The sequence below is a fragment of the Anas platyrhynchos genome, chromosome 11 (genome assembly GCF_047663525.1).
Source record: "Anas platyrhynchos isolate ZD024472 breed Pekin duck chromosome 11, IASCAAS_PekinDuck_T2T, whole genome shotgun sequence".
Taxonomy (NCBI): Eukaryota; Metazoa; Chordata; class Aves; order Anseriformes; family Anatidae; genus Anas; species Anas platyrhynchos.
This window is the reverse complement of record NC_092597.1, coordinates 17019531-17043233: the sequence shown is the minus strand read 5'-3', so window position 1 is coordinate 17043233 and position 23703 is coordinate 17019531. Positions and strand designations below refer to the sequence as shown.

Sequence of the window (23703 nt, the reverse complement as noted above, 5' to 3'; positions counted from 1 at the left end):
TAATGGGGCTGCCGAGCTTCGGGGCCGGGAGCAGGGGGGCCGGGGGCTCTGCGTGTCCTCGTCCTGCGTGGCCACCAGCGCCCCAAAAACTCCTCGTGGGGAGCACTGGGGGTGGGTGCCCAGGGGAGCAAGGGGAGCTGCTGGTACTGGGAGCGGGGTGGGTTATTGGGGTGCTGGTGTTACTGGGAGGGGGTGTTACGAGCTGGGTCTTGGGTTAGAGGGGGAACTGGGGTCGCTGGTGGGTTGTACTGGGGAAACTGGTGCTGCGGGGAGAAGGGGAATGGAAAGAGAGGCGATGGCTGCAGGCAGCCCGTGTGCAGTGCCTGGCAGGGGCATCCTGCGGGGTGGGGGCGGCTTTGGGATCCCTGCAGAGGACGAGGCTCGGCCGCTCTGAGGACGCAGCCCAGCGGCAGCCGGAGCCCCCCCGGCCCCCCCCGGCCCCTCTTTCCCCGCCGTTTCCCCCCGGCTCCCCCCCCCCGGCCCGGATGAAGTGTGCGGAGACAGGCGGAGCGGCCCGTGGAAAAACACCATGGAGGGCCCGCACAAAGGGGGTTTTATTCAAATTTGTTTAGAGTTTAGCGGATTTGCATGAAAAATGTGTGAGAAAAGCCGGCTCCAATGACCTCATCCCCAGCTGCCATTAATGTTCAATTAAGTGCTGAATAGCGGCAAAGGGGGGACCGGCCGGGACGTGCAGAGAATCCAGGCTCGGGCGCAGACTGTGAGAACCGGGCGGCCCCCCCCCGGCCGTCTGGCCCCGGCCAGCCCCGACGGGGTCCCCCCCCCCCCCGCCGCCCCCCTGGCAGCGGCGCTCCGGGAGCTGCGCTCAGCCCGACGGGGCCCCCTCCGGGTCACCCCCCCCTCCCCCGAGGTTTAAAATAATGGGGACCCCTCCTCCGGGGGGGGGGATGTCTGGGTGTCTGGGTGCTGCTGGCTCTCCCCTGCAGCCCCCGTTGTGGGGGGGACACACACAGAGCCCCCACCGCCCGTCCCGGCCGGGCCAGAGCCGCTCTCCGCCTCGCAGCCGGTGTCAAAGCCCAAGTTCAAGTCCACGCCGAGGGGGCTCTGCCCCGGGATTCCCAGCTCCTTCCCATCCTCCGTCTTTTGTTCGCCTCTGACAATTGCTCTTTATTTCTTACACACCCCCCAGCCTCCCCCCCGCGAGCCCCCCCGACCCCCCCCCCCCCCCCCTTCCCGCACTTGGCACCGTTTAGCTGCCTGCCTTGCAAACTTAACAGCCCCGGTTCTCGGTTATAAGCACTCAAATTCCCCTTCTTTCCCCGTATAAACACGGCCCCGGGGTGCGCGGCTCTCCCCCGGGGGCTGCCCCCCCCCGGGTTCCCACGGCCCGGCCCCGGCCCGCCGAGGGCAGCCGCGAAGTTGCCGCTCCGGGACACGGCGGGAGCAGCACAGGAGCGAGCCGGATCCTGCACAAATCCCCCCCCCCGGGGGCTCCCCCAAGCCGCTGCTGCCCCGGGACGGCGCTCAGGTAAGGGACCCCCCCCAAAAAAAAAAATAATAATTGAATCCCCGGGAGCTGCCTCTGCGGCGGGGCGCGCCGGGACGGGCAAGTTTGGGGCTGTGTCACTGCACCCCCAGCACCCCCCAAAAAAAAAAAGATACAAAGATCCTTTCCCAGGGCTTGCTGTGGGGTTGTAGTGGCCGTGGGTGCCCCCCCAGGAGTGCCCCCCCCACACCCCTTCCCCCCGCAGGGGTGTGCGGCCGGGCCGGGGTGCGGGGATGCTCGGCGCTGCCTGGCGGGGGGAGGTGGGGAGGCCGAGGGGGACTTCCCCAAACTTCCTCCGCCCCCCTCGGGAGGGGAACACCCACCTCGGAGCGGGCCCGGTGGGCTCGGGGGGGACCCCGGCGAGCCGGCACCCCCGGCGGCTTCCCACCTGCAGCCGGGGAGCGCCCGTAAAACCCGGCCCGCTGCCGTCGGGGCGCTGGGGAAGGGGGGCGCAGGGGGAGCAGAGGGCTCCCGGTAGGCAAACCCCACCCCCGGGGCCTCCTCCGCCCCCCCCCCGGGGGGGCAGATGGGACCCTTTGGGCGCCGTAGGGCCGGGGTGCCCGTGGGGAGCGCGGTTTAACGGGGGGGGTCGGACTTGGGGATATAGGGGGGGACAGCGGCGGATCTGGGGTGCCCAGCCCCGGGCTTGGCACCTGAGCTGGGGGGGCACAGCTCCGTATCCGTGCCCTCCTCACGGGGGGGGGTTCAACCCACGCAGGACACCCCACGCGTGCCGGCACCGCGCTGGGATGCGCCGGGGGGGAGCGGGGTCGGAGCGGGGCCGCGGGGCCGCGGCTGCCCCCAGGCCTCGGGCACGGGCGGGCAGATTTGGTTTTGCGCTTATTTTATTTATTTTTTTTATTATTATTATTATTTCTTTGAAGACAAATTTGGGGGAAGGGGGTGGAACGAAGCTTCCCCCCCCGCGGTTAAAATAGAGATAAGGCAAGGCGGGAACGAAAACACCTTATCTGGGCGGGGAAGGCGAGATTTGGGGGCAAAAAAAAAAAAAAGAACAAAAAATAAAAATAAAAAGGAGAGGAGAGAGGCTGGGATATGGTGGGAAGGCAGGAGGGGGTCCTGAGGAGCCGAGACCCTTCCCCACGCCCTGCGCAGCCCCGCGGGGGCCCTTCCCCGGCTCCCCAGGTCCCCCGTGCGCCTGTTAAAGATCCACGCGTCCCACGCGTCCCACGCGCCCTCGGGGGCGCCACGATTCCCCTCGGCGCAACACGAGGGCCGTTTCCCCACGGCCGTTATCCCCGCAATCACCCCGGGGGGGGTGATTTTTATTTTTTTTGGGGGGGGGGGGATCGGCTGGGCACAGCCGGTGCCCATCCCTCGGTGCGCCCCAAGGCAGGAGCCCCGCGCTCCAAGGCGGCGCACGTTTGAAAATAGCAGGATTGGCGCACATCGGGGCGCGGACACGCCCGCTGATGTGGGAGAGGCTTTATTATCGTTATTTATTATTTTTTTTTCTGTAGCTATTTAAAAAAAAATAAAAATAAAAGCGCCCCGGTGCCTCTAATTTCCGTCCCATCCGTGCGCTGCCTGGCGAGCCCCCCCCCATTCTCCGCCGCCTTGGGGACCCCCACGCGTGTTTGGACCCACGGGGCTGTGTGTCCCCGTGGGATTTCCTCCCCTTCCCGACCCTGCAGGGACAAAACCACCTCCGGGACCCCCACCCAAAATCCTGGGGGGGGGACCGCGGCCGTGGTGGACCCGCAGCGGGCACGAGGTGCGCGGGGCCGGCGTCGGGAGGCGTCGGAGCCCCTCGGGGCGGGGGGGGCAAAGCGACTTTTCCCCCCGATCGGTCGGCAATCAGAAATCCCCTGCGCATGGAAACAGCCCTAATCGGCGGGGGGGGGAGGGAGGGAGGAGGGAAGGAGGGATGGAGGGGGTGAAGGAAGGATGGAGGGAAGAAGGAGGGATGGAGGAGGGATGGAGAGGAGAAGGAGGAATGGAGGGGGGGAAGGAGGGATGGAGGAGGGATGGAGAGGAGAAGGAGGGATGGAGGGGAGGATGGATGGAGGGGGAAAGGAGGGATGGAGAGCTGGAGGGGGGGGGCGGGAGGGGGGAAGGGTGCCGCGCCCCCGATTGGCCGTTTAAGCACAAAAATCCAGCGCTGGCTTTGAGGGGAGGGGGCCCGGGAGGTGCTGGGGGGCAGAGGTGGGCGCTGGGGCTGCTGGCGGGGCCCCCCCGGCCCCCCCCCGCCGGCAGCCATTTTGCAGCAGTGCCTGCCGTCGTGCCAGGGCCGGGCGGGGCGGGGGGCGCGGGGGGGGGGTGCGGGAGGTGCTCGCTGCCCTCCCCGGCCCGGCGGGGCTGGGGGGCTCCGTGCCACGGTGGGAAATGTATTGCCTCGCCCGGCACGCTCGCCCATTGACAGAGATAAACATGCAAATGAGGCGATTTGCATGTGATTAACATACAGGCAGATTGGGGGGGGAGGGGAGGGGCCGCCTGTGTGCGCACTGCAGCGTGTGTTAATGCAACACCCAAACAGCCATTGCTGATGGCTCCCGCCAGCGGCACCTGCGGGCCCCGTTTCGCCCCCCCCCAGCTCCCCCGAGGCTGGCACCGACCCCCCCGTGCCCCCATCCCCGACCCCCTCCGGACCCCGCTCCCGTCGCCCCTTTTCCCGAGCCCGGCCGGGTGCAGGAGGGAGAAGAGCGCAGCCCCCTCCCCTTCCCCAACCCCCGGTACGGAGCCTCCCGGCCCCGTTGGGCTCGGTTCAGCCCCGCGGGACGCGGGGACACGCGTGGGTCACTAAAAGGCTGCCCCGAGCCGGGGACGGGCTGGGGCTGGGGCTGGGTTTTCACCTTGTGCGTGGGAAGGAGGCGGAGGGCTGGGGGGGCTCCGTTCAACCGCTGCTGCTTCCAGGCTCCGCCACCGCCTGAAATCGCGCGGGGAAGGGGAAAACGGGGCCGGGGGAGCGTGGCCGGGGGGGTCCCGGGCCCGGCAGAGGTCCCCGAGCGGTCCCGGAGCTGGGGGGGCACCGGGATGCCCCCCTCGGGGCGCTCCCATCGCGCCGCACCCGTGGCCGAGCATCCCTCGGGGGGTGTCCCCCGCCGGGGGCCGTGCCCGTGCGCGGCCGCGGCCCCAAATTTTGCACGCGCGTGGCCCCAAGCGGACTCACCCACGGGGGTGTGGGCGATTTCTGTATATGCCGACCCCCCCTGTGCCCTCACACGGGGCTGTATCAGAGCCCGCTGCACCCGCACCCACCCGCTGGTCCCGCACCCACCGTGGGTGCCCGCTCCCCGGACACCCGTGGGTGCGTCCCAGGGCGCGCTGAGCCCCGCAGCAGCGGCCCCAGGGGCGCGGGGAAGGCCGTGCCCCCCCCGCTCGTAGCTCGGCCGCCAGGAGCCCCCCAGGCCGGGCATCTCCTCCCCTTCGGCTGCGGTGCGGCGTGGGGGCGGCCGCGGGGCGCCCTGCCCACACCCCCGCGTGTTTTCGTTGAGGTGGGAACCTCGCCCTGCCCGGCCGGCAAGGCAGCAAAAGCAGCGGGCCGCGGGGCGAGGAAAATCCATCCACGGAGGGAGCCGGGGGGGGCGAATCCAGCCCGAAATTGGGGGTGCCCATCACTGTTCCCACCCAAAAAAAAACACGGAGGTTTTGGGAAAAAACGGGGGCGGCCCTTGGGGTGCGGGGGGCGCAGCGGGCAGCGCCCGTTCCCTGCTCCGGCTGCGGGGATGCTGCGGGGATGCTGCGGGGATGCTGCGGGGATGCTGCGGGTCCCCGGCTCCCCTCTCTGCTCTCCGCATCCCGGGGTCCCCGTCCCCAATTTAGGGGCCTCCGTCCCTAATTTAGGTGCCCCCGAGCCGCGGCTCCGTCCCCCCGCAGCCCCCAGCAGCAGGTCCCCGGTGCGCTTTGCGGGGCCGGGAGCCCGGCGTTCCTCCGCCGCTCCCCGGCGGCACCGGGGGGAGAGGGCGCCGGGGCCGGGCGTTATTTGGGGAGGGGGCTCAGGACCAAGGAGGGGGGCCCGGGGAAAAGCCAAGCTGCGGCTGCCGGTGAGAAACCCAACCGCGCCGCCTCGTCCCCGCGTCCCACGGCACGGGAGATGAAAGCGCCGACGAATTTTGTTTTCCAAACCAATTTTAGCAAGCTCCCGTGTATATCTGCCCGCGTTTCCTCGGGAGAGAGGGAACAGCCGGAGCAGCCCTGCAATGAATTCTTCCTGCTGAAAATTCCTCCCAAATAGAGTTAATAGATTATTCTTACAAATAACGCTGCCTCTTTTCTCAGCGACTCCACACACAATCGGAACTTGCAAACACCAACACCGTTGTTGTCCTTTTTTTTTTCTTTCTTTATTCTTTTATTTTTTTATTTTTTTAATGTACCCGAAATATAATTTCCTTAGGGTTAGGAAGCCCTTCAGAACAGCCCGCTGGATAATACCCAGCAGTTCCTTCTTTTAAAACGACAAAAACATCAGGTGAAGCCTCCAGGAGAAGCATCGTGCCAAGGACAATGCCGAGCGGGGCTGAACGTGTCCAGCCGATGCCACTTACGAGAATCATTATTTCATTATTATTTTTTTTTTCATTTTGGTCAATTTAGGAATTATCTGGGGGGGGGGAGAGTGGGAAAAAGCGAGGCACGGAGGGAGACCCGGGGACCTGCGGCCACCGCGGCTGCGGGGCGGCACCGGCGGCCCCGTTCCCGGCCGCAGCCCGCAGCCAGACCCGGAGCTCTTCTCCCTGCCCCGTTTTTATTTTTTAAAATTTCTTATTTTTTATTTTATTCCCGTGCCCGATTTCCCCGGAGGACGCTGGGGGCGACCCCCTCGGTCAGCCCCGGGCTGCGGCAGGGCAGGGCGAAGTTGGCAGCGCCCGGCGGTGTTAGGGCGAGGCGTGGGGCGCGGGATCCGACCCGGTAAAATCCCGATACCCGCAATGGGATTTTTTTGGGGTCAGAAGCGGTACCGCTTCGTGCCGCCCGCCCCACGCACAGCCCTGCCCCGCACCTTCCTCACTCCGCTTTTGGGGCTTAGAGCGGAAGAAGGGGAAGCGCCGGTTAACGAAAGGGGGCTGCGTTTCTGGCAACACGGCCGGCTTTTCGCCGCCGGGCTCGGGCAAGGCGAGCCCCAGGCTTGGCCACCCCATTTCCCCGTCGGGGCCCGTCGGGGCGTTCACGGGGACCAGGGCCGGGGGTGCCCTTCCCTGCCCGGCCGCGGCTGCAGCCCGGCAGCGGGGAGAGCGGCGGAGGCTGGCGAAGCCTCTGGGCGTTTATTACCGCGGGTTAACAACTGCCTTTCCCCTATAAACCCTACAAACCATTACTAACCCTATAAACCATTTCCTCTCCCAGCCGCTTCGTTCCGCACCGAGCTCGGCACCGACCCACACCCGAAGCGCGGCCCCGGGGGGGGGGGCTGAGCCCAGCCCGGTACCGCCGGGGGAAGGGATGAGGGGCAAGGAGCGGAGCCCCGGGACAGCCGCGGTGCTGCGGGGCCGCTCGGGACCCCACTGAGCCGCCCCCCGACGGGCGGCCCCGCCCGGCCCCTCCTGTCCAGGGTCCTGAAAGCGCCCGCTCGGCGCCGACGGGGCGGGCGGGGAGAGCCGCCGACGGGCCGGGTACGGGGCCGGGAGGCATTTTAGGGACGGGGACAAGGAACGGGGACTTGGGGCCGGAGCCGGGCTCCTCGCCGCGGCGGACACCGGGGGAGCTGGCTTGTGCGGCGAGACGGGGCGGCAGCTGTAGGGCTGCCCCGACGGCGCCTTTGCAGGCGCTATTCTTCCCCGATTTACTGCTTGTCACCGGCGGCTCAAAGCGTCCCCCCACCGGCTCCGGGACCTGAGCCGTCTTCCCCCTCCCTCGCTTGGGGGCTGTGCAGAGCGGGGCCGAGGGGACCCCCCCCCATCGTTTTTCTCTCCTCGCCCCCTCCCTCCCCGGGCGCACGGCGCTGCCCGCAGCCCGCTCCCCTGCGCGCCCGCCGCTCCGGGGAAGTTCAAGAAGTTGCTTGGCCCCGCTCCCTGCGAGCAGAGCCAGCCCAAACACCAGCGTCTGCCCCGGAATATTTCACCGGCGGGGAGAGGGAAGGAGGGGGGGGGGGGAGACAGCTTAAAAAAAAAAAAAAAAAAAAAAAAAAGCCCCCTCGGGCTCTAATCTCCCATGCATCGTTACAACTGTCCGCAACGAGGCGGGGGAGGCCGGGCTGCAATTAGCTATAGAGCCGCTCGCCTTGCAAACAGAGGGGCTCGGATTATTGCAAATTCATTTCTATTTTCCAGGCCAGCGCTTGTATTCTCTGTTAGCATAAGAATAGAGCCAGGCCCTGTGAACTCCTCCGACCTACTGACCCCTCTCCCCAGAAATGAATAGCAGCACTTTCCGTCCCCCCCCCTCGCCAGCCTCTCCAGCAGACTCGAGCCACGGCCTAAATTCCTAATCAGGGTAATTTAATATATCTTAAGCCCCTGGCTGCTTTATTTTCGCTCCTTTTTTTAGTTTGTTTTAGGCATTCACTGGCTCTCACCCCGTCATTAGAGATCCTTATTTGACGGATATAAGAAGCTGTTATGAGACTACAAGTCTCTTTTTATCTTCTAAATAAGCTGTGCTTCCCTGTAATTAGAATGGTATTCCCAGCCTTTGAGGCCTTTCAGGACCGCCTAACAAAAAACTTGCAGGAGATGAATAATCCCGAAGGACAAACTCCCCGTCCCGAGTGAGGACCGGGACAGAAAGCGGCGCTGGGCTGCGGGGAGGGGGGTGCACAGTGGGGGCACACACGCGTGTGCAGGGCCGGCCCTGCCCGCACCCCCCCCAAACACCGGCCCTAGGGGCGCTGGGGGCCGGTGGGGTCGGTGCAGCCGCTCGCCTCTTGTCCGGGGGTCACCCGGCGACACCGCTGTCCCCGTGTCCCCAAATCTCCCTTTGGGGCACCGGGGTCCTCCCTGCCCTAAAACCCTCCCGGGGGGGTTCCCTCGGCGGCAGGCACCGAGCCCTCGTCCCCTGTCCCCGCAGCACCTCGGGGCCACCGGGACCCCAAGCCCCGGCCACCCCCAGCCGTGTCCCCGGCCCCCCCGGGACCCCGTCCCCCCATGTGCCCGTGGAGCCGTCGAGGGGATCGCGCCCCGGCCGCTCCTCTCGGCTCTCCTTGGCCAGCTCCTGCTGACGCCAGGAGCCAAACTCGCCAGAATTGGCTCGGATTTATGACGTCACGGCCGCTCGACGGGGGTCCCCCGTCGGGGGTCCCGCCCCGGCCCTGGAAACGGAGATTTTTTTAGGGGGGAACCAGCCCCGAAGGCTCTGCCTTGCCGGGACCGGGGAGGGGGGACACCCCGCCACCCGTCCCCACGCAGCTCCGGAGGTTTGGGGAAAATATCACAGCTCTACACGTATAGAAAATAGATGTGGAAACGCAGGGAAAGTGGCTGCGGGATAATTAGCCTTCTTGATGTGGTTGGAGAGTTATCTAATCCAGAGGAGCCTCAAGGCATCATTACGGAGACAATATTTCAGGAAATCCAATTCATTGGAGCAAAAATATGACATTCATTTTGCTGGTTATGTTATTACAAATATCCTTCAAAGCCGACATTTCACGCCCCCCCCCCCCCCCAAAAAAAAAAAAAGGAAAAAAAAAAAAGAAATAAAATAAAATAAAATGACCAGCCCGAGAGCCCCTCAGCTAGGGGCTGGGTACGAGGAGGAGGAGGCTGAGCCCGGCAGCAGAAGCTCCTCGCCTCCAGGAGCAGGGCTGGGTGTTTGGGGTGGGATTTGAGGTTGGAGGGAGCTCCCGAGGGGGCAGAGGGTTGAGGGGGGGTCGGGCAGAAGCAGCGGCAAGGTGAGGACGAGCTGCCCAGCCCCGACCGGCGGACACCCTGCGCTGCAGCTGCCCGGCTTGGCGGAGGCTGCCCTCGCTTCGCCTTGCGCCAGCGGTGCGCGCTATTTTCAGCTCCCTTTCGCCCTCCCGGGCGGCGGGCGGCGAGCAGCAAGGCTCTGCCTCTCCCGGTGGGCTGCGGAGCCCCAGAGCTTGCCCTGTAACGCCGAGCCGCTGGTGCTGCTGGTGCCGCTGGTGCCACTGGTGTCACTGGTGCCACTGGTGCGCGGCGCGGCGCGGCGCTGCCGGGCGGTTCCCTGCCTCTTCCCCGCTGCCTGCGGCTCTCCCGGGGTTTTCCTGCCCGGCCCCGGCCCTTCCCACCTGTTTTAATTTGGGGTCGGGGAGGGGGAAAGCGGGGCCGGAGCCGGAGGGGGTGCGGGTGGCCGTCGGTTTCTGCCGGCGCCGAGGATGTCCGGAGCGGCGACTTCCCAACCCCTGTCAACGAAATCCGCCCCCCCGAGCGCCTCTCGACGCCCTCCCCGCGCCCCCCCGCGCCCCTCAGCTCCCCCGGCCCACGCAGGGGCACGGACACGCGTGGCATCCCCCACGGCAGTGTTTATTTTTCGTGCAAAACGGGGAAAACACGGCGTTTCCCGTCCCTAGACGGCAGGGTCCGGGTGGCCCCGGCACACCGGGGCCGGTCCCGTCCCGATGGGGCGACCGCGGGGGTCGCCCCCGAAGCGCGCCCATGGCGGCTCCCCCAGCTGCCGCCACGTCTCGGCTCCAAATCGCAGCCCGGTTGTTTTGTTTAATTAAACTCAATGTCAGTGTTAATTTTCCGCCTGGCCGGGCAGCCCTGCCTTCGCCGGAGCCGCCGTGTTGGTTACAGATGTCAGGACGCCCCGTCGGGGCTGCGCAGAGCCCGTGGAGCCGCGTGGCGCCGGCCACGCGTGTCCGCGGCCGCGGGCTGGTCGCTGGGAGGAGCAGGGAAGGGGTTTCCTTGGCGAAGCTCCCCCCTCTTCACCCGCAGCTCGGTCCCGCGTGGGCGAGCAGCGTGGTGTTTCGCCAGCTTTGTAACGGGGGTGCCCCCTCTGCCCCCTACGGAGCGCCCCCGTCCCCTGGCTGTGCAGGGACAGCAGGGCAGGGGGTGCTGCGGGCGGTCGGGGGGGGTCTGAGGCACTGAGCGGCTCTGGATGTGGGTGCAGGGGAAGGACAAGGAGCTGGGGAAATGTAGGTGCTGGGGGAAGGCACGGGATGGGATCCGTGTCAGGCTTTGGGGGGTGGTCCTCTGGGAAATGTGGGAACAGGGTTTGGGAGCGGGGAGTCGGTGCCGTCCATTGCTTTAGGAAAGAGGTCCCCTCCCGAGGTGTTCTGGGGGACAGAGATGCTCTGGGGATGAGCAGGGGACACTGAGACACCCCCAAACCCATGGCAGCTCCAGGGAGGAGCCGTCCCCTCCCCACAAGTGCCCCAGCCCAGGACAGGGCACAGGATGGTGGCAGTGAGGGATGTGCCCTCCTGCCTGCCTGCACCCAGCAGAGCCCTCAGCCGGCTCCCTGTCAGCCCTTCCAGCAGCCAGGCACCTCTCTGCTCTTCATTTCCCCAATATTTTTCCAACCCCTCTAAAACTGAGGTCCTGCACCCCCCAGGGGAGTGCCAGAGCTGCTCCCGTGCCGAGCGCCCAGCCGGAGCATCCGATGCTCTCTGCCTCTCCTGCTGAGACGAGCAGGGAATAATAAGTGCCCGTTCACCTTCTCCCTGCCACTCACGCTTTCACAGCCCCCGCTCTTATCCCCCTTCGTCAACTCTTTTGGCAGGCTGAAGAGCCCCAGCCCTATTGAGTCCCTGCTCTGACTGCAGCTCCCGCGCGTCTCCAGCCGCCGGCCTCCCCGTCCCTCCCCACAGCCTCCCCAGCTCTGGGCTCCTCTCCTGCCATGGCCACGCTCTGCTCTGCTCTTTCCCAAGTCATTTTGCCTTTTTGCCCCCCCTGCCAGCGAGCAATGCGATCTGTTCAAAGACACATCCACAGCCCTGAGCTCTCCTGGAGCCGCCTCATTGCTGCGTGGGCAGCGGATTTGCGCCCTCCGTGCACGCTCGCCACTGAATCCCCTTCTCGTTTTAAGGCTTTTACCAGCACAGAGCCCCTTCTATCCCCCTCCGCGCAGTGCCAGGGCTGTAGCAGCGCTGGGTATTGGCACTTGGCAGCTTCCTCCCTTTCCCCAGCCACTTCCAAGCCTCCCAAGCACCGCGCTCCTGCGCCGCGGAGGCTCTGGCGGTGACCCCTCCGCTGCGGGAGCCCCAGGTTTTGTTACGCCACTTTGTCTCCTAACTTTTAACCGGTTATTCATTCCCGAGCTGCTTTTCAAACTTCCCTTCTCAGCAACGGGACCGGCCTTATTTACCAAACAATCAGGTTTATTGCTGTTTCTACTCATTCTTTGTTACAATTTCTATCTGTTTTCCCCATTAAACTCGGGACGTTGTGATTTTCCGGACCCCCCGTCGAGCCCTTTTTCGGAAGTTGGCTATCCTCCATTCCTATTTACAAAGACCGATTCACACAGGAGGCTACGCTCCAGCTACTGAAATAGCCATTTCATATTTAAGTCCTTCCAAAACTCCCGTGGAAATCTCATCCTTTGTCGCTCTTTATTTCTGCGGGAGCAGCTCTGCGACCTTTTCCACCACTACCTGGCCTGCGAGCGCACCCGGCTCCTGCAAGAAAGCCTCCTGTGGGGGAATTTCTGTAAGATCTTGTGAGCGATTGCCAGGGCAGGGGATTCATCTGGTTTCCTTCTTCGGCTGCCCGGCTGCCACCGCCCAGCCCTGCCTGCACGGCCACCTCTGGGGCTTTTTATTTGCCCTTGGCAAATTGTTCCTGGGAAGCTCTTTGTCCTGCCTCGTGGTTTTACATCTGTGCTGGGCGTTGCTGCTCCTCCGGATTTTCCCCAGTTTCTGCGTTTTCAGGGCATGCGTTTGCTTCTGCTGTTCTGTTTGACTGTGAGATTTCTCTGGGTGGCCTTAAATCTGCGTTGGCCCACAGCACGTTTGTTATAGTGTGGGATTTGGATGGGCTCCTGTCTCCCTGCCCGTGTCCCCAAACCCTGTGGGCACCATTGGGTGCCGGTCCCACGCATTTTGGGCAGTTCCTGCCATTGCTGCTCCTTTACCCCCTACACAGACACCGTCCCCACCCCAGCGTCACCTCCAGGCTTGGCACGGAGCATCCTGGGGACCTTTACGAACCCACCACCATGCACCTGCCCCAATTATGGTGGGGATTTACACCCTTTGGGTGCTGGCAGGGTACAACCCATGCCTGCTAGCCCTGATTTCCAGGCGGGCATCATATCCCGGGAGGGTGACGGTGGGGCAGCAGCAGGAGAGGTGTGGGGCTGGCGGCTCGGAGCGGAGCGAGCCCCTTGGCAAGCGTCCATCCCACCGCCTGCTGGAGGTGCAGGTGGAAACGCCTCGGAAGAGAAAAACGCACCCGCAGCAGCGGGCCCGGCGTTATTGAAGCCGCTCGTAAACAAAGCCACTTGAGTGGAGAGTATTCAGGGAGCCCAACAGCCGCAGGAAACTATAATTACGTTTAAATATTGTTAGCGTCATTATCTTTTATCCGCGATCAGATTAAAACAATTATGGCATTTTCAGGAATTGTCCTGGCATTCTCTTGACCGGCGTTATCTGTCAGGCAGGAAATGTGATTTTCTCCCCGCGCGCTGGGAGAGGCGCCAGCAGCCGCGCGGTCCCCGGCACACCGGGAGCAGCCGGCAGCCGGTGCGAATTCCCCTTTTGTGGAGAAAACTTCCCTCATCCCCTTCCCCTTCGTAGGGCACGAGCTGCTCCTTCCCCATCGCTCCGTTTCCAGCCTCTTGCTCCGGGTTGCCCAGCCCGGGTCCCCTGCCCCGGTGGCGGGGTGGGGACGGAGGGGGACGTGGTCCCGTGCCACCACCTCTGCCGGTGGCGGTGGCGGCGTGCCGGAGCGGGTGGGCTTGGCAAACACGGCTCCGTGCCTGAAAGCCGTGGTGAGCAATTTACCCGAGGAACTCATTTCAGGAGATCTAGTCTAAGTTAATTAAAGATGGCTGGCTGGGGTCATCGCCTTGGCAACAATTAAGGGCAGGAAAGACGCCTCATTAGTAATAGTTTTTAACAAAAACCATAATTTTTCATATCAGGACAATTGCTGGCGCACAAGGTGGGGGGGATGAGGACGCTTTGCTCTCTGTCCCTCTGTCTGTCCCCACCACGGCTGCTGGTCGCCCGCAGGGCAGGACAGGGACCCTCGGCCATCACCACCCCGAGGCCTCCCGAGCATCCCAGCCTTGTACCTGGCCTGGGGTGGCTGCTGGTGGCAGTGCCACCCCCGCCACCACCATGGCTCCATTCCTCCAGCTGTACCCTTTTTTTTTCCTTTTTTCCCTTTTTTCTCTTCCCTTCCCCCCCCCCCCACACTTCTTTGTAATCCAGAAATCTTAATGCCGCTGCCTACTAATGCCAGGCTGGGCAGAGTAGCTTTATTTTCTACTTAATTAACTGTCATCCTGTGATTGATCAATTAATGATGGAGCCATCACGGTAATGCTCCGGGAGCTGGTGCACGAGGGCCAGGCCAAGGCGGGCGCTCGCCTCCCCGCTCCTACCTGCCCCGGTGCCTGGGCACGCTGCCCTAAATCCTGCCCTGACAGCAAAGGGCAAGGTGACAGGAGCAGCCCCTTCTCCTGCAAATTTTGGCCCTTTGCAGGGCAGCAGCAGGAGGCCCAGGGCCCAGGAGCGATGCTCCTGCCCTGTTACCCCCAGCCGGGCAGCGGGGGGGTCGTGTCCTCCTCCTCTTCCTCCTCTGCCTCCTCCTCCGCCTCCTTCTCCTCCACCTCCAAAGTTGCACAAATGGCTCAACCAGCAGGGATAAATATAAACTCCATTCAGATATCCATAGAAACAGAGCTGGAGATGGAAGACCCCATGCAGCTAGAACCTTCCTCCTCCTTCCCACACACTGACATTCCCAGCGTTATTCCAGAGCCCTTTACGAAACCCCTCGGGCTGGGCAGGGGCCAGCAAGGTGCTACTGGAGAAACCCCAGAATCGGGGAGAGCTGTTCCTGCTGGATAATTTATCCCTTACCATAAGAAACAACAACAAAAATAAATCAGCATTGTGATCTAAGAGCTGTGAATCCACTCGGGGTGGATCTGCCCCCTTGCACGCGTGTGTGCATGGGTAAAGCAGGGGCACGGTGAGCACGGCGTGAGTCCTGCGGGTTAATTGCTGCTTCTTTCCTGCTCTGCAAAGTGCTGAGGTACGGACTGGATGTGCCTGGCGTATTGTCGTGCACCAGCCTGGCCCCATCACCCTGAATGCAGCCCCGGCACGGCCCAGCCGTGTGCCTGCACCCACAGCACCGCCGCGTGTGTCTGCGCACCGGGGACAACTCTTGGGTTTTAAGCCAGACGAGGCTCCCCTAACCCTGCTGGCTGGCCAGAAGGAATTAAAACCATGCCACAGGCAAGCAGCCGCTCCTGCGGGCTGCCTGAGCTGCTCTTGTCCTGCAGGAGCTGCGGGCTGAGCTGTTTGTCTCACGGCGGTGCTGTCACACCCCCGGCCCGCACGCACACACACACATATGGAGAGTCACGCGCGGACAGCCGGGGTGGAACCGTACAAAGTGTGGCAAACATGATGCTATTTTTCGAGTTAAAGCTCCGAATTGTGCATCGGAGGTGACACACGCTGCGGGCTGGGGGCCGAGAATAGGCCGGGCTTGGAAGCAACTCTGGCAAATATCAAAGGCATCGGCACCTCCTTGCTTCCCAAACCCAATCAGACACAATTCCCGCGGCCGATAATGCACGTTTACGGAGAGGAGATGTTGGAAGAGGTGTATCTAAGCAGAAAAAGGGTCTCTTTGTAGCCCCAGCTGCTGAGATGCTGGCAGGGCCCCGGCTGTCTGAGCCCTCCCAGGTCTGCTCTCCCTTCCTGCTGGAGGTCTGGCGGGGAGGCCGGCGTGGCACGAAGGCTGTGATGGTCTGAGGATAATGAACCTGGTGGCCAAATTCAACCCCTGGCTGTCTTTGGGCGGGGACCGGAGCCTTTTCTCGGTGCCTGCAGGCTCTGGGTGCCCAGCAGTGCCCAGACACTCGGGACCAGGAGGGGCAGCAGGGACAAAGCTCCCGTGGTTGTGCAGAGCCTAAAAATAATTTGAGGCTTGGGCAGGATGGGGAGAGGGTGGCAAAGCGAGTCTCCCTGTCGGGGAGCACTGAGAGAAAAAGGAGGTGTAGGAAGCTGGAGAAAATGAATTCATATTTACAAAAACAGTGGCTGAGCATCCTCAGGGCTTCAGCAGCTCCTCTCCCCTGGTTGCATCCATTCCTCCAGGGAAGGCAGGGGCCTTGGTGCACAACTGAGCATGGTATATGTACACTCTCTGATCATGTACTTCGGGCTTTTTAGCTAAGAAAAATCAGGTTAAAATGCCAGGCTACCATGCTTAAAGACATTTGCAGCAGCCACCACTGAAGCTGGGTTAAGAACACCAGCTTTACAGGTAACTGGAAAACGCAGGAATTGAAGGTTTCGAGTGGTTTATCGAATCTCTTGATAAATTAAAACATTTTTAACGTGCACAAGAGCAAACCTATGTCCTGAATTTCCACGTGCTGGAAACAGCCCCCCCCGTGGCTGCTCGTCCCAGGAGCCCCGTGGCCGTGCGGGAGGAGCGCAGCACCCGGGGCTGCTGTGCCCGCCGTGCCCTGACCCTGAGCATTGTGGCCGGCTCGTAAAGATGCTCCAGGATGGAGCTGGAGCCATTTAAAACCAATTAATAAGCAGTAAACTGCCCCGGCCCTCGCTGTTCATTAGGCAACCACAAAGAAACTTTATTTTAGAGTTGCAGCCCTTTTTTTTTCTTTTTTTTTTTTTTTTTTTTTTTCAGAAGGAAACTTTTTAAATATGTAATTGGCTCTGGGAACCAGGACCCAAAGGGGTTGCAAAAGCAAGGGAAGCAATTGCCTTAATCAGTCCAAGATCCCTGATTTATTTATGTATTTATTTCTATTTCAAAGCGGTGCTGCTCATCATATCAGGGCCTTTAGAAGCACAATTATTCTCTCGACGGAAGACCTAACCTAGGCTGTGATTATTTGCCTTTCTGAAAGGCAGCGTGGACCCCCCCAGCCGTCGTTCCCCGCCCCCAGCCCCCTGCTCAGCGATTTTGGAGCCCCCCAGCCAGCCTTCCCCCTCCAAACCGCCCCTGCCAGCACACGGCGGAGCTCCGCGGCTTCAAAGGCCGGTGCAAATGTGAACTAAATAACGCTCCTTTCTTCATCTCCTCCGGCCCCTTCTCGAGTTGCGTTAGATAAATGGGTGCCCGTCCTCGCTGCTTGCACAAGGCACCCGAGGTCACCCCCACGAACCCAGCCGGGGCAGCCTCGGATCGGCAACCCGGTGGGTTTTGTCCCCAGGAGCCTGGCTTGTGCCATGAGAAGTGTTTTATTTATCTGACGGGGGTGGGATGCAGAGGGGCTGAGCTGCCAGGCAGGGCCTGCCAAGGCTGAGCGTGTCTGGGAGATGGGAGAAAATGAGGGGAAATGGGAAAAAGCAGAAATCGGGATGTTCGCGGTGGGGCGAGGCCCCTCCGAGCCCAGCCAGCCCTGTCTGTAGGGTCAGGCTTTTAGGGGCCAGTGCTGGCGTTTTGCACACACCATCAGGGAGGGGGGGACTTCCATTTTCCCCACCAGCTGCAAATTTTGTCCCCCAGCATCCCCATCTCATGGCCCTGGGATGTCACAGTGCCGGGGCTCGCGGCGATGCCACGCCGGGCACGGGCTCGCGAGAAATTCTCCTCTGCCCCCCCAACTCCCGCATTGCATATTTTGCGAACGTTTAATTGGCTGCAATTATTAACTAGCACGGACACTGGAAACCTGCCAGTCAGGAAAATAATGAACCGTTTTAATACAAATTCAGCCCGTAAACAAACGCGGCTGCCAGCGCCTCTGCGGCCGCCTGGTGCTCGGCGGAGATGCTCCAGGAGGGGCTCGCCTCGGTGGGGACCCAGGGTTGGGGAACCCTCCATCCCCACGGGACCACACGTGTCCACATCCCCACGGGGACCCCACATCCCCCCAGAATGGTACCCGCACCCTCAAGCATCCCCAGAGCATCCCTTGAGGTGCAGAGCCCAGGCCTTGTGGGGGGGGTGCTCAGCGTCGTCCCCATTAATGCAGGGCTGAAACCACAGGACCCCCCCCAGCAGATGATGCCTTTCACCCCCCCGAGCTCTCCCTAAATATTTCTGCCCAGAAAAATATTCCTGCCAAGGTGTGGAGCTCGGCTCTGCCTACTTCTGATTTATTCCAAAATTCTCCATTCTCTATGCTTCTAAAAATTTTTCTCTTTCTCTCTCTCTCTCTTTTTTTTTTTTTAAAGTAAAATGAGCTGATGTTCCTTTTAACTTTCAGTAATTTGTAGAAATTAAAAAAAAAATCATTTGCTACGCGACCCAGATTTTAATAGCACTCTGAAATTAATGTCTCAGGGCTTTGTTTTATTTTTTAATTTTTTTTTTTTTTGACGAACTCACTCCCAGAATGGTGAAAAACCTCTCAAATCTGGATCATGAAAGTAGTTCTGAATTGTTTTCCTGATTTTTTAAAATACTTCTGACAAATTAATTGTTCTGCACCTGAATGGAGATGAAAATCCTCTTCCTCTTGCACGTAGTGCGCAGAAGCATATTTTAGCATTATAAAATAAAGCGAAATTTTACAAAACAGGGAGATTTTCAAAATCTAAATTACTGAAGAGGTGGGGCTGTGTTTCTCTGTTCTCAGGGACATGTGTGTAAAAAGGCATTTTTACATGTTGTCTAGGCTGAGAATATTGATGCCTGCCTTCACGAGTGCCTCCTTCCCCTGAATTAAGCAACAAGGTAGTAAAGATACAGCATTTATAAGCCAAAAAAGCAGGCACAATTTATTAAACAGCTACAATGTGACAATAAATAATTTTAATGTCAATCAAAATCTGATTATTGTCACAGAAATTTGGATTGAAAAGATAAAAGCCTGAAAAGGAGAATTGAAATCAAAACCACAGAGAAGATTCCAATATCTTTGTTCCTTGCGATAAATATTTTGGGTGATGGTTTTAAACAGATAATTCTTAATTTTTGGGGGGGAAAAAGGTTGAATGCGATAGGCTTTTAAGAAATGCGGTAAGAAAATATACACAGCTTTGGGAGGCAGTGAGAAGAGCTTTTTTTTTTTTAATAAAATGATTAAAAAAAAAAAGGCAAGAGAAAACAAACATTATTATTATTTTTAATTGAAAAAGACTGGTTTTAAAAAATTTTCTGTTGACTGCAGGGCAGTGGTGGGAGAGGGATGGCTCGCACTCGCTGGACAATATTCCCCCTCCATCCTCCCACCTTGGCAAGAACAAACAAACCCAAAAAAACCGCTGGGGATGCATTGGCCGAAGCTCAGGCTCTCTGGGTGAAAAAGCCCCGAATTAGGGCCACGCATTTATCCACGCAGCAAAACTTCAAACGGCCGGGGAGCCCCTGCTGCCGCGGGGCCGTGCCGCCACCGCAGCCCGGGCTCGGGGCCGGAGGATGCTGGCGGCTGGGGACACAGCGTGCCGGCAGCTGGGGTGGCAAACGCCGGCCATTTCTGCTCAGAAATTAATTTTGTAGGGGAAATAGAGGTGTTTTTTTTAAATACCGGGGGGAAACTGCGTGTTTTCCAGCAGCCTTTTGGGTGCTGCATGTGTGGGGTAGTGAAAAAATAATTTCCCTCGCTGTGAGCTTGTCAGAGCTGAGGCCAAGGATGCAGCTGCTGGGAGGCACCCGCATCACCCTTTTTTACCCCAAAATGAGGATGCTGAGGGTGCTGCGGGGAGGATGCTTGGCATCCCTGTGGCGTCGCAGGGTGCTGCAGGGCCGGTGGCCTCTCCTTGCTGCCCGTGAGGGGCTGGGTGAGACCCTCCAGCAAGGAGAAGGGTGCCCTGCATCGCCCAGCTTTCCCCTGCACGCCTGGGCAGCAGCTAGGGCTTGGCACCATGTTCAGATGACGTCTGATTTGGGGACATAAAATGCTAATATTTCACAGAGCAGCTAAGGTCGGAATCCTCCGTGCACCACTTCAGGCATTCGGTTTTATTCCGCACCCCAACCATGCCTGATTCTTCCTCCTGACATGCTCCCAATTATTGTTATTCTTCTTGCAAGGATTTAGGGGCATGGCACAAATGTGCACACCTGTAAATACACAACTGGGCGGCCAATATTGGCTCAACCCCTGGCAGCAGAACCCATGGGTTTGGAGGTGTGGGGATGTCCAAGTGTGTCCCCAGAGCGGCTGATGGATGGACGAGGAGGAACCGGGCAGTTTTAATCAGCGTGCGCGCCGCAATAGTTGGGTGAAGAAGGGACCTGACACCCGGATCCTGTATTTGTTATAAATCACACCCCTAAAAGCAGGGGGGAGAAAAAAAAATAAATTAAATCGAGGGGGGAATCGCGATGCTTTCAGTGCCAACTCACTCCCCGAGCTGGAACAAAGCTTTGCCAGCCCAGGAATAAATGATGCCGCACCTAACGGCTCTTATCCCTTCCCCGGTGCCTCCGACGAGGCAGCTGTAGGGGTTTGGAGATGCGGAGGTGATAGGAGGCGGCGTCCGGGCCTGGTGCTGGTTTTACCTTTACCGGTGGAGATGCTGGGACTGGCGGAGGGGCCGGGAGAGGGGCTCGGCCCCGGGTCCCCGCTCGCCCTGGCTGAGCAGCCGCCGGGCTCCTCTCTCTGCTCAATTGCACAGCGCACAAATGGAATCGCTCTCCTCGCTGTGTTTGTGGCCACGGGAGTGGAAGAATTACATCGGGCTGAAAATAGTATTTACTTTTACTGATTGAAAAATAGATGTTTGAAAAAAAAAATGCAAAAGCAGGAATTGAAACTATAATTACAACAAACCGTATGTAAACTCCCAGGTAAACACTGATTATACTGTGTCATTTCAGCCAGACTTTATTAGCGAGGGAAGAGGAGAATCTTCTCTCTCTCTGCCTGCGGCGGATGCGGCGTGTAGGATCCCACCGCCTGCCATTTGCAGAGCACTTTTCACCCTAAAAAATCCCACGTTTCCGGCCTGATCCCACATGGCTCTCCTCACCCCAGCTGCCTCGGATGAGCCGTGCCGTCGCCTTGTGCACGTGCATGGGTGCAGCGTGGGGCGGCGGCATGGGGGCCTTGGGAGGAGGCTGGGGAGTGGGCAGCGGGTGCTGGGGGGGATGAGGAACTTGGAATGGGGTCCTGAGGGGTGGGATGGGGTAGGTAGGGTGGGATGGGGTGGGTGGGGTGGGGTGGGATGGGATGGGGTTGGATGGGGTTGGGTGTGATGGGGGGGATGGGGTGGGATGGGATGGGATGGGATGGGATGGGATGGGATGGGATGGGATGGGATGGGATGGGGTGGGGTGGGGTGGGGTGGGGTGGGGTGGGATGGATGGGATGGGGTTGGATGGCGTCAGATGGGATGGGGTGGGATGCCCCAACTGCAGAATCCCCGTTCCCACAGCACCTGTGGGCCTGCTGGGCCCCATCCCCGCGGAAAGGCCGGTGCCAGCTGCAGGGCTCCCCATGCAGCTCCCCTTCGCTCAGCCACACGCCCTTCCTCGCCCCTGCATTAGGCACCCTCTCCCCTCGCTCACAGGCTCCTCACCCAGCCCCAAACCCCTAAAATTTCCCCTCTCCCTTGGGCCCACCGGTGCCGGAGCTGCAGCCCCCGCTGCCCCCCGGGGCAGTGCCAGGCAGCCGTGGGGACACCACAGCATCCCTCCGCCACCCCGGGCCGCCCGGCCTCCTGCTCCCCTTGCTCTCTGACATTTGGGGGGGAGTTTTGGGGTGGCGTTGGGGCACGGGGGGGGGACACACAACGAGAAAAACACGGGGAGCTCCAGGTAGCTCTTACACAACAGCGCTGCGGGGCCGGCGGCGCGTACAGCTTTGCCATAGTGGCACCCTGTGGCAAGAGGCGTTACTGCAAGCCTGGGGGGGGGGGACACGGGGAGGGGGATTTGGGGAGGGGGACAAGGCCCCTAGGGAAGGGGAGAGAGGGGCTGCTGCCCCCCCGGGGGTAGGGGCAGGGGGGGCTGCTCTTTGTCTGCCCTCCCGCACGGCTCCCGGTATCCGCCACCAGCAGGAGAGGGGGGCGAGGAGACGGCCGAGCTGCCGAGAAGGGCCGGGGGGGAGTTATTGACACAGAGGGCACGATGCTAAAAATCAAATCTCTCCCTCGCTCAGGCGGTGTTGACAGAAGAGGATGGGCAGAGATATCAGCGGCACACACGCGCGTCCCGGGAGAGGGTGCAGGCCGGCGGGCACCGCGCCGCAGCACGAGCGGGTGCAGGAAGGCTCTGCCTGGGGTATCCGCAGGAAAAGAAACCCCAAACCCTCTTTGGAAGCTGGGGGGCACCCCCTGAAGCCCCCACCCCACCGGGCACCGCCGGGGAGCCAGCAGCAGAAAATCTCCCCCGACCGCCGTGGGGGCTGTCGCCAGAGCTTCGGCTGCCCAGCGCATCCAAAAAAGAGATGTGGAAGAAGAGAAATGGGATCAAGCATTGGGGGGCTTGGTGCAGGGATGCTCCCCCCCTGTGGGCCCTCTCTGCTGTGCCCCTTGTCACCATGCACGGTTGCTCCAGCACCTAGAGTAGAGGCCTGCAGGTTATATGTATGAAGCAAAAACAACCTGGGCTTGAATGAGAGAGGAAAACCTATTTCTGGAACACCTCCAGGTTCAAGCCAGGGCACCAGGCAGGTGTTTCTAGGGAGGGATTGGGCTTGACACGGATTGCAGGGATAGGCAGGGTTTAAATGGTTGGTGCTGAAGTTCTGGGAGGGATGGACTCGGGTCTGGGCTCCTCTTGAGATCCCTGGGTGAGGAGGGGACGCGGGAAGGCTGGGGCTGCCTGCAAAGCCTGCCCCTACAAGCTGCATCCTTCTTTCCCCAAAACGTGCATTTCTAGACCTCAGAAAATGTGAGGAAGAGAGGGGATGAGGAGCGGGCCCTCCCCAGGCATTAACCAAGGCCGTGGCTGTGTGACTTTGCCCCAGGGCTTCCCAGATGTCAGCCACCTCCCTGAAAAACCATCAGGGAAGAAAGGGGAAATAAAACCCTGTGCGAGCAGTGCAGGACAAGCCCCCAGTTTGCCGTGTTCCTGCTGTCTCTGAATGCTTGGCTGACCCCTTTTGGGGACTCCTGCTATGAACCCCAAATACAAAGCAAACACCACGTGGGGGCCCTCATTTCTCCTGCAGACCAGGGCACCCCCAGCCCCAGTTTCCACAGCAGCAGGAGCAATGGGTGCAGACCCCTGTGGGACCCCCTGGACACCCCATCACAGCCCCTGGTCGTGCTGAGGGGGGGCACCAGGAGCAAGAGGTATCCCAGCCCTTCCCTGGGGTGACCACACCAATCCCACACCCTCCCTTGTCCCATCGGGCTGTCTTTGGGCTCGTAGCCCCCCTCCGCCCCCGAGCTCAGCGCCCCTTTCTGCTGTTAACACCCTCTGGCTCTCCGCACACCTGCAGACAATCGGGTCCCCAGCCACCTCCACCTTCCCCCCGCCTCAAAAGCTCCCCTCAGCTGTCTTTAAGCCGTATCTGAAATATGCGGTATGTAGGAGGAGAAATTCAGTCTGACAGCAGTTTAAAACACTGCACTACTTGGCAGATTTAAATGCTATTTTAAATATAAGCTATGACACAACGGACAAAAATAGCATTGAAAATACCCTGTCATGTTCCATATTGCGAGGAGTAGAGAAGCAGACCAGGCTAGAAAGGAGCAGAGAAAGAGGCCAGATGGAGAGGAGAGGTTATTTTGTTTGTTTTAAAGAAACGGGATAGATGTATTTTGTATGTGACTGGGTAAATGTGTTTTATGGAGCATGGAGCCAAAAAAATAAAAAATAAATAAACCTTCGCATGAAAATCTACGTGTGGTGTTCCATGTGGGATCTGCCAAGCAGGTTTGCTGGTAAATAATTGGGGCGAGGATGTATTTATTACAGGGCTGTGTTGGTAATACCCAACACCAGCAGCCGCCAGGCTGCTATCGGATTGCACTTGGTCACCTCTGAGCCTTTTCTCCCTCTTTATTTACCCACGATTTAATAGGAATTTGATCTGCCCAAGAAAAAAAGCACCCTGAAATAGCTGGAAGTGAGTTAACTTGCAGCCCAGCAGCTGGGCGCCATGGGGCATGGGGCTGTCCCCCCCTGGATGCTCCCCCAAAATGCAGGCAGGGAGGTGAGCCCTGGCCATCTCCTGGGGTCAGGATCCTGCTCACACGAGGGGAAGGACGGAGGCAAGGAGCAGGGAGCTGATTTATCACCCTGCTAGGCCGGGGGTGCTGCCGTGGGGCT

The 23703-nt window shown here is 60.5% G+C and overlaps 1 long non-coding RNA gene across 1 annotated transcript; it reads left to right on the top strand.

The window, feature by feature from the left end:
- The first annotated feature begins 890 nt into the window (after window positions 1–890).
- On the top strand, window positions 891–23274 carry LOC140003425 (uncharacterized). Its single transcript, XR_011812002.1, has 2 exons — window positions 891–1489; window positions 21581–23274. It is a non-coding gene; the product is annotated as an uncharacterized lncRNA (long non-coding RNA).
- Window positions 23275–23703: the final 429 nt, after the last annotated feature.